A 10,982-nucleotide genomic window follows, 5' to 3' on the forward strand; every position below is an offset into this window, starting at 1 on the left:
ATATTCGGTGCCAAAGGGTGATGGCACGGTGTGCTTCAATTGCCAAGAAGAAGGACATCGTAAGTCGGAGTGTCCCGAGTTAGCGGGGACGAGTGTGACGAGAAGACGTTAAGGTACTTTTCGTTTTAATAAATATGTCCTTTGATTATTTATCATGTGCCGATTGAGTTCGGGTTTGTTAAATGCCTTGTGTTGTGCATAGTATTGTTATGGGTGACGTTCCTAATGGAATTACCCTACTGTGACGTTTTGATTAATGGGCGAAGGGCATAAGACTTGGTGCAACCAAGCATTCCTTAGTGTTGGGAAATGTTTCTACCAAGCCAGGGGTATGAGCTTTGGTGTTCGGTCGTTAAGCTCGTGTTTGCTTTCGTGTTGAAGTTGATGAACCATGAGGTTCGACGGGTGGATAAAACCCTAAAGATCGAGTGTTTGATCTCGATGTGTGTTGGTAATGGAGTCTACGTGACGCGATGTTAGGTGCCTCTTTCATACCTACTAGCGTGGTATTCGACTCCGATGGTGTTGCGGTTACATTGTACTTAGGGTACCGGAGAGAAACCCTTAGGTACATGAGTGACTAGGTAGAGATTTGAAAAGCTAGAGCAATCGGAGGATTGCAAGATTTAAGTTTGGGTAATTGTGGCAAACTCTTCATTCGAAGTGTTTAAGGATAGGTTAAAATCCTTCGTGTGCTCAAGGTTGGAGCAAGGTATTATGATGTGTGTGGTTGTGAGATACTTTTATCTCGATGATGTGGTTAAGGAACGGAGTTCTAAGTGGGGGAGTTTGAACTCTTGCACGAAGATATTCTAGTGTATTAATATTGGACGATGCTCGTATGGATTCGGAGCTAGCGTTGAGACCTACGTTGGTCGATTGTGGTAAAAGTACGATCTGGAATAAATTGTACTTATGGTTTTAGATTTAAATTATCACCGAGGTAGTAATGTGGTGAATCTCATTTAGAGATAATGGACGTGTTTGACGAGCAAGGTGAGATCCCTCGGCTAAGGGAGGTGTGTGTCGGATTCTCTTCTAGAGAATTATTGCTTTGTGCCTATGTGCGATATAGGTGGTTCTTGCTCGAGTGTGGTGGCGTTGTGTACACGTACGTGTGATGCGTGTGCAAGGATTTCCAAGTGAGTGGAATGCTCCTAAGTATGAGTATATACTTGTTGTTTGGGGTGGATGGTTAGTGTATTCCGTTAGGATTCACTATGGTGTAGCAGTGCGCGATGTTACACTATGTGACAACCCGAAAATTTCCGATCAAATTTAAACTTTATTTTTATATGATTTACTATTTCCGACATGATAAGCAAAGTCTGTAATGTGGAAATCTCAAAATCTTTGAACTATTTTCATGTAATCAATTACCCTTCGACTGCTCTTTGTAGGTGAGTGAGTCCTCGCTGACCTGAGCGATTTCGATCACCTAGCTGATTCACGAACAATTATGTGTAAATAGATATGTATGAATATATACATATGTGTGCTTATTAAATTGAGAAATATTAACAAAATATTAAACGTATAACGTTATACTTATTCGTTATAAATAAACGTCTACGTAATAAAAAGTGTTATGTGAAACGTGTATATATATATATATATATATATATATACACACAAGTATATTGAGCTTATATATAGGTGGTTTCGAATACAATTAATAGATATAAAACGTACTACGATATGTTTCGAAAGATTTGTACATTTTACAATATGTCAAGAGGTAAATTATTAAAGTTATTATCATTATCTTTTACTGTTATAAATTTTAGAAATTATATACAATGATTTGAGTGTCACGTCTTCTTTAAAAAGGAATATAACTTTATAAATGTCTGGAACCACTTTTGACAAATTGTTACCGAGTCATTTTAATAAGGATAAAGGTTTTAACATTATCTTAAAAATTAGAATCTTTCTAGAAACCTTTTGATAAGTTATAAATGATAACGGTCCGTGATTTAATTGAATATATATATATATATATATATATATATATATATATATATATATATATATATATATATATATATACACATATATATATATATATACATATATATATATATACATATATATATATATACATATATATATATATATATATATATATATCTTCCAACGTGTAGTTAAAAACGTGTTTATATATACTTTGAATTATTTAATAAACGATATTAGTATTCGATTATTGAATCAATTGATATTTAGATAAGTTAACTTATGAGAATTTGATGCATGAATATATTTTATGATTTAAAATATAAATGTTATATGACATAATAATTTCTATTATTTAATCGATTCTAAAATGAACTTTGAAATATAAATAGTTTTGAAAAACAAAATATTATATTACTAAATAGATATTTCAATTACATACGATATGTACGAATTTATATTTTTAATATAAGTATAAATATATATATACTTTACAAAGTGATTTAACATAATATTAATAGATACAAAACGTTTTGATTTAAAATTATATTATCATATGTATATACAACGAGACGTCGATTTATAGAAGCAAATAACCAAAACACTCACATGTATAAGTTACACTTCGTGTAATATTTGTTATCAATAATTTTAGTCTATATTTTGTCAACGGTACGAGTCACGAAATGTAGAGTACCAGTTTTCTAAACGTATGAAACGTTATTCGAAAAACCGGAAATGGAACATGAGTCGAGTGACAACGTACGAGTCATCGGAACAAAAATTATAAGTTAACTATACACGTAAATATAATATAATATATAATTAATTATATAAATTAAATATATTATATATATAATAATATAAATCGGGTGACGGCAGAGTAAAACAAAGGAACCAGGCTGGACACAGATGGCCATGCGATCGCATGGCCATATGCCCATGAAACCATGCGATCGCATGGAGGGAGGGGGCAGACCAAGTTGTATAAAGCTCGCGTTTTGTTCAGTCGAATTCATTCAGTTTCTTTTCTCAATCTCTTGTACTCTCTTTACATCTATATTTATATTTACTATTATTATTATTATTATTATTATTATTATTATTATTATTATTATTATTATTATTATTATTATTATTATTATTATTATTATTATTAATCGTATTGTCATTATTAGTAGTATTATTATTAGTATTATGCATAAAATACTAAGACGAGGTTATGTTCGAGTCATTTCAAAACAAGTTTTACGAGCGGGATAAAAATAAGGAAATTATAGGTTATAGTTATGGAGGTTATGGGTATTGTTCGGGGGTATGCTCGTAAGGTCAAACCTAGTGTTTATCATCTCCGTTGCGTCTATGTACTTTCCTGCAATATTGAATCTCAATATTGATACGTGAGCATTCACATCTTATCTTTTATATACTAATAGTGTATGCCTGACTAGTGCTCGAGTATTTAGGATTATGAATGCTTGTATGTTTATTTTCGTCATTATATAGTATATGGTAAATCATGAATTTAATACATATATTACTGATACAAGGTATATGATATGCATGTCGTTGGAAAGCTGTCGAAAATTAATAACTTTTCATTTAGATTGCGTATGGTTTCGATGAACGGTTTAAAAGATATAGTCAACTGAATTATCTTTAATTTTAGTATTATTATTAAAATGATTATTATTATTACGATCGTCGTTATCGTTATCGTTACCGTTATCGTTATCGTCGTTATTATCGGCATTATTATTATTATCTAATAATTAATATTATTATTATTATCATTATTATTATTATTATAAGTATTATCATTAAAAATTGTTATTGTTATTACTATCGTTATTATCATTAAGGTTATTATTAATATTATCAATATTATTATTATTATTATTATTATTATTATTATTATTATTATTATTATTATTATTATTATTAGTAGTAGTAGTAGTAGTAGTAGTAGTATTATTATTATTAAAATAAATTAATATTTTCATCAAAACCATCATTATATTATTTTTATCGTTATTATTATTATTAAAAATATCATTAATATTAAAACTATCATTTTTTATTAAAATTATCATTTTAATAGAAATATCATTGTTATTATAAAATATCATTATTATTATTATTATTAAAAATTATCATTTTGAATAGAATTATTATTTTTATAAAAAAATATTATTAATATTACAGTTAATAATAAAAAGTATCATTATTATTAAAATTATCATGATTAGAATAATCATTTTATTATAATTGTTATCATCGTTAGTAAATATAAATATTGTTATTATTATTATTAGAATAATAATAATTATTATTATTACAAAATAATACAAATTTTATTTATTATTATTATTATCAATATTATCGTATCAAATAAATATCTGATACAAAGATATTTTTTACCACACGCAGTATAATAATAAATACTACTATATTTTTTATGATATTAAATGAACTATATTACTTAAGATATATAAAAGCATATTTTTTTTATCATATATAATATTTTAATACACATTTTTATTTATTAATAAATGACTTGTATTATTTTACTCTAATAAAATATAATAAATATATTTAAATATATAAAACGACTATTTAAGTTACATAATAAACATGTACATTTTTTTGTTGTAAATCATTTTGGGTCAAATTGACTTTTGTTGACTTTTGCATATCGATCTCGAGCATTTGGATTGTGATACACTATGACCTGACCTAATTTGTTAGACAGATATTTACCAACATATAAATATATATACTTAATATAGGTTCGTGAATCCGAGGCCAACCTTGCACTTGTTTATTGCCGTCATATGCATAATTACTACGAAATACAGTATAGTGAGTTTCATTTGCTCCCTTTTTAAATGCTTTTTCAATATATATTTTTAGGACTGCGATTACATGCGCTGCTTTTATAAATGTTTTTATGAAATAGACACAAGTAATCGAAACTACATTCTATGGTTGGATTATCGAATCGAATATGCCCCTTTTTAGCTTGGTAGCCTAAGAATTGGGGAACTGGCTCCTAATTGATGCGAATCCTAAAGATAGATCTATGGACACTAACAAGCATCATTCAGAGAATTTAAACTGCTTTAGTACTTTGATTTTTTCATGTCCGAAGGGAGTCCCGGAATGATGGGGATATTCTATATGCATCTTGTTAATGTCGGTTACCAGGTGTTCAAAGATTTACTTTTAATCCCCTGAACTCTGGAAATCAACCGAATTTACGTCAAAAGATATGACGAATCTGCATTTACTCATTCCACTATTTTGTGATAGCTTCACTCGTACGCTTCACATAATCGGAGCATTTTATCTATAGTAATCAATAATGATAAAATTCTATTTATCAACTCATATTCGTCATGAAAACATTTTTATTGTTAGCCATGACGACCTCGATCAAATTTCGGGACTAAATTTCTTTAACGGGTAGGTACTTTGACGACCCGGAAATTTCCGACCAAATTTAAACTTAATCTTAATATGAATTCGACACGATAAGCAAAGTCTGTAATGTTGAGTCTCAAAAATTTTGAACTGTTTGCATGAACTCATTTGACCCTCTAACTATTCCCGACGATTCAAGAACAATTGTTGTAAATATATATATAAATATTGTAATAAGTAAATTGTAAATAATATATATATATAGAAATTTATATTAATTCTTTTCATATAAATAGTTATGTGATAATATTAGTTTGTTATATTAAAATTATTATTATGAAGATACAATTTATTATCATCATCATTATTATAACTATTAATATTATTATTATATTTATTATTATTATTATTATTATTATTATTATTATTATTATTATTATTATTATTATTATTATTATTATTATTAATCTTATTAATATTATTATTAATATATTTATTATTAATTATTAATATTAAATAAATAAAATTTATGAATACAGTTAGTTACAAAATTGGTTTTCAATCCCATCTGCTTTACATATTTTGTTTGGTTTTAATCCCATCTGCTTTACATATTTTTGTTTTCTTCTTCTATACACGATTTTGGTTTGTCGACCATTAACACCCTACACAACAAACTTAATCAATTATTATGGTTGTATCAATCATTCGAAAACATGATATAATTCGATTATTGCCATTTGCAAATGAGAGAACCAAATACCCACTTCCATCATCTCTTTCTTCTGCTGCAACAAACCATCACCACTTTCATCAACCTTTACCACCTTACTCTCTCTCCTTCATGATCAACAAACCTACCAATATGCTTCTGTGATAATCTTCGTTGTTGCTATTCAACTATTTCTACAACTCGACATATTGTTGCTATATTTCTATGCTCGTTGGAACCTGAGCCACTACTATTGTTCCTTTTGTTCGGTAAGAACACATAACGATTTATTATTGCTTTCTTATTCGATTTACAAAGACTACTGCTAGTCTTTACCTACTACTAGTGTTCTGTTATTCGGTCAAACCCAGAAAACAAACCATGGTCACATCTACAATTACTAATCGTTTGCTAGTTACTCCTATTCAACCCAACGATCATGACACCACCACCATGAACAAGGCCACCTCTTCATCTCTCTATTTTCTTCTCTCACTGCACCCGTAGAATCACCACCACTACAAACCAAAACGGCCACTACCTTGAACTCCTTTGGACAACCACTCCATCACCACAGCCGTAAACTATTTCCACCACCTTACTACCACCCCTTCTTCAGTTCATAACAACCATGAACCACCCATAACAACCATCACAAGACCCACATCACTTTTATTTCGTTGTCAATAATTAACCAAGACCAAACCAACAACAAACTTGCTCATTGATTGCTATCTCTTCTTACTTTTGTTCGCCATACATCGAACCCAAAACAACTGCTATCAAACTCGCTGTTGCTATTATTCTAGCCAAATAAAACACAACACCATCAAGATCCTCAATTCGCTATTGCTATTTTTTTTGTTTGTTTAATATAAACAAACCGATTATACTTGAAGTGGGTAAATAATGACATGTTGATGATAGGTGTAAAGTTAGCAAATAATGATGATGTAAAGATAACAACTTGATGGCACATTTCTTTCTACCTCCTTTGGCCGACAATTACAACACATATAAACCCCACCATAACATGTCAACCAACCTTTTAAAAAACTCACAAAGAATATATATAAATTTCTTTTGCAAGTGGACTATAACTAGTGACCTTATATGATTACACGTCCTTTTCTTTCCTTTTGGATTTGGCCGACACCTAGTAATACAAAGACCAATTCAACGTGTAGTATAGACAAATCACTCAGCTTTCATGAATCAAGTGGGAATGAGATCGGCCAAACAATTTGTCATAACCACATTTTGAACCATCGCCAACTTGAAAACCACCATGGAACCTAAACAGCCACCCTCCTTGTGCATGATCGAACCTGGACAGCTTCTGATCCAGTTTATTTTATTTCCTTTGAACCTGGCTGTTATTTCTATTTTCCTGCTTGTCGAACGGACGTTTAGATAATAATGATGATACGTTCATAATAATGGTCGATGATTAATGATAAATGATAAATGATAATGATGATGGGCTGCAAAGAAGAGGACAACTAGTTGTTCGTTGCTTTTCCCATCGAGAGAAAATAGAACCCGTTTTAACTTACCAACTGGACTTTTATTTCGAATGATATTCAAATAACAGCAGGCCATGTTTTAGTATTCGGGCTTGTTGTTTTGCTAGTTGGGCTCCTTTTTAATATATGGATTACATGGGCCATTCATGATAGTGGATTACAAAATGGATTATTTGGGGCCGAAAACTTGATCATGTGGTGGATGACCGAGAGTGATTGTGATTATAATTTGATTAGGATTAAGATAGGATTTTTACAATGATGATAAATGTTACATTTAAAATGATAGTGATTACATGAAGATGACGGTTTTGATGTTCATAATGATCATATGATGATAATTATCGATTTTATGAGAATGGTGAGGAGACGAAAGCATGATGATGATTATGATTCGTTAATTATAGGTGAAATAATGATAATAATAAATCTGGTTAAGGATGTTACCGGGTTAGTGGGATGTCACGGGTTCAGACCCGGACTTGGGCATTTTTAAAGAGCTACTGCTTTGAGGTAGTTTTTACTAATACTCTTATTATTATTATTTCATTATTATTTTTATTGTTTAAAATTATTATTATTATTATTATTATTTATTGATTGTTATTAAGTAATTATTATTATTACCAATATTAGAAATAAGATTATTTGTATAATTAATATTATTATTATTATTATTATTATTATTATATTATTATTATTATTATTATTATTATTATTATTATTATTATTATTATTAAAATATATAGTATTATTATTAATATGACTATTAAAATTTCTATTAGAATCATCATTTTTATTTAAAAGTACCATTATTATTTAAAATATTATTTTTATGAAAACTAACATTTTTATCTTATCATTATTATCTTTTTATTTAAAAATTATTATTATTACTAACATTACTTTTATTATTAGTATTATTATCAAGACTATTAATAGCAGTATCATTAACTATTTACTTTTAGTATTATTATTATTATTGTCATAAAAAGATACAAATTTTTATCTATTATTATTATTGATATTATTTTACCAAATAAATAGCTATGTAAGAATATATTTAAAACATATCACATAACAACATTAATATTTTCATAATATACTAATTATTTATCTAAAGTATATACTATAAATAAAGTTAATATATTTACCAATGAAACATACAAGTTATTGAGATAACAATTAATAATAATATCTAAACTTGTTTGATTACGATAATATGTGTTAATATATATATATATATAAATGATATAGGTTCGTGAATCCAAGGCCAACCCTGCATTGTTCAGTATCGTCGTATGAATATTTTTACTACAAAATATTGGATGATGAGTTTCATTTGCTCCCTTTTTAAATGCTTTTGCAATATATATTTTTGGGACTGAGAATACATGCGCTGTTTTTTTATAAATGTTTGACGAAATAGACACAAGTAATTGAAACTACATTCAATGGTTGAATGATCGAAGCCGAATATGCCCCTTTTTGCTTGGTAGCCTAAGAATTAGTAAACCGATCTACTAATTGACGCAAATCCTAAAGATAGATCTATTGGGCCTAACAAACCCCATCCAAAGTACCGGATGCTTTAGTACTTCGAATTCATTTTTATCATGTTCGATGGATGTCCTGGAATGATAGGGGATATTCTTATATGCATCTTGTTAATGTCGGTTATGTGACGACCCGGAAATTTCCGAACAAATTTAAACTTTAATCTTTATATATTTCCGACACGATAAACAAAGTTTGTTAAGTTGAATCTCAAGAATTTTAAACTGTGTTCATACATTCATTTAACCTCGACCAAATTCCAAAGATTCACGAACCATTATAGGAACGGATATTGAAATGTCCCGTTCTTATTGATTAAAAATGTTCCATATTAATTGATTTCGTTGCGAGGTTTTGACCTCTATATGAGACGTTTTTCAAAGACTGCATTCATTTTAAAACAAACCATAACCTTTATTTCATCAATAAAGGTTTAAAAAGCTTTACGTAGATTATCAAATAATGATAATCTAAAATATCCTGTTTACACACGACCATTACATAATGATTTACAATACAAATATGTTACAACAAAATAAGTTTCTTGAATGCAGTTTTTACACAATATCATACAAGCATGGACTCCAAATCTCGTCCTTAATTAAGTATGCGACAGCGGAAGCTCTTAATAATCACCTGAGAATAAACATGCTTAAAACGTCAACAAAAATGTTGGTAAGTTACAGGTTTAACCTATATATATCAAATCATAATAATAGACCACAAGATTTCATATTTCAATACACATCCCATACATAGAGATAAAAATCATTCATATGGTGAACACCTGGTAACCGACATTAACAAGATGCATATATAAGAATATCCCCATCATTCCGGGACACCCTTCGGATATGATATAAATTTCGAAATACTAAAGCATCCAGTACTTTGGATGGGGTTTGTTAGGCCCAATAGATCTATCTTTAGGATTCGCGTCAATTAGGGTGTCTGTTCCCTAATTCTTAGATTACCAGACTTAATAAAAAGGGGCATATTCGATTTCGATAATTCAACCATAGAATGTAGTTTCACGTACTTGTGTCTATTTTGTAAATCATTTATAAAACCTACATGTATTCTCATCCCAAAAATATTAGATTTTAAAAGTGGGACTATAACTCACTTTCACAGATTTTTACTTAGTCGGGAAGTAAGACTTGGCCACTGGTTGATTCACGAACCTATAACAATATATACATATATATCAAAGTATGTTCAAAATATATTTACAACACTTTTAATATATTTTGATGTTTTAAGTTTATTAAGTCAGCTGTCCTCGTTAGTAACCTACAACTAGTTGTTCACAGTTAGATGTACAGAAATAAATCGATAAATATAATCTTGAATCAATCCACGACCCAGTGTATACGTATCTCAGTATTGATCACAACTTAAACTATATATATTTTGGAATCAACCTCAACCCTGTATAGCTAACTCCAACATTCACATATAGAGTGTCTATGGTTGTTCTGAAATATATATAGATGTGTCGACATGATAGGTCGAAATATAGTATACGTGTTTATGGTATCTCAAGATTACATAATATACAATACAAGTTGATTAAGTTATGGTTGGAATAGATTTGTTACCAATTTTCACGTAGCTAAAATGAGAAAAATTATCCAATCTTGTTTTACCCATAACTTCTTCATTTTAAATCCGTTTTGAGTGAATCAAATTGCTATGGTTTCATATTGAACTCTATTTTATGAATCTAAACAGAAAAAGTATAGGTTTATAGTTGGAAAAATAAGTTACAAGTCATTTTTATAAAGGTAGTCATTTCAGTCGAAAGAACG

The sequence above is a fragment of the Rutidosis leptorrhynchoides genome, chromosome 9 (genome assembly GCF_046630445.1).
Source record: "Rutidosis leptorrhynchoides isolate AG116_Rl617_1_P2 chromosome 9, CSIRO_AGI_Rlap_v1, whole genome shotgun sequence".
Lineage (NCBI taxonomy): Eukaryota > Viridiplantae > Streptophyta > Magnoliopsida > Asterales > Asteraceae > Rutidosis > Rutidosis leptorrhynchoides.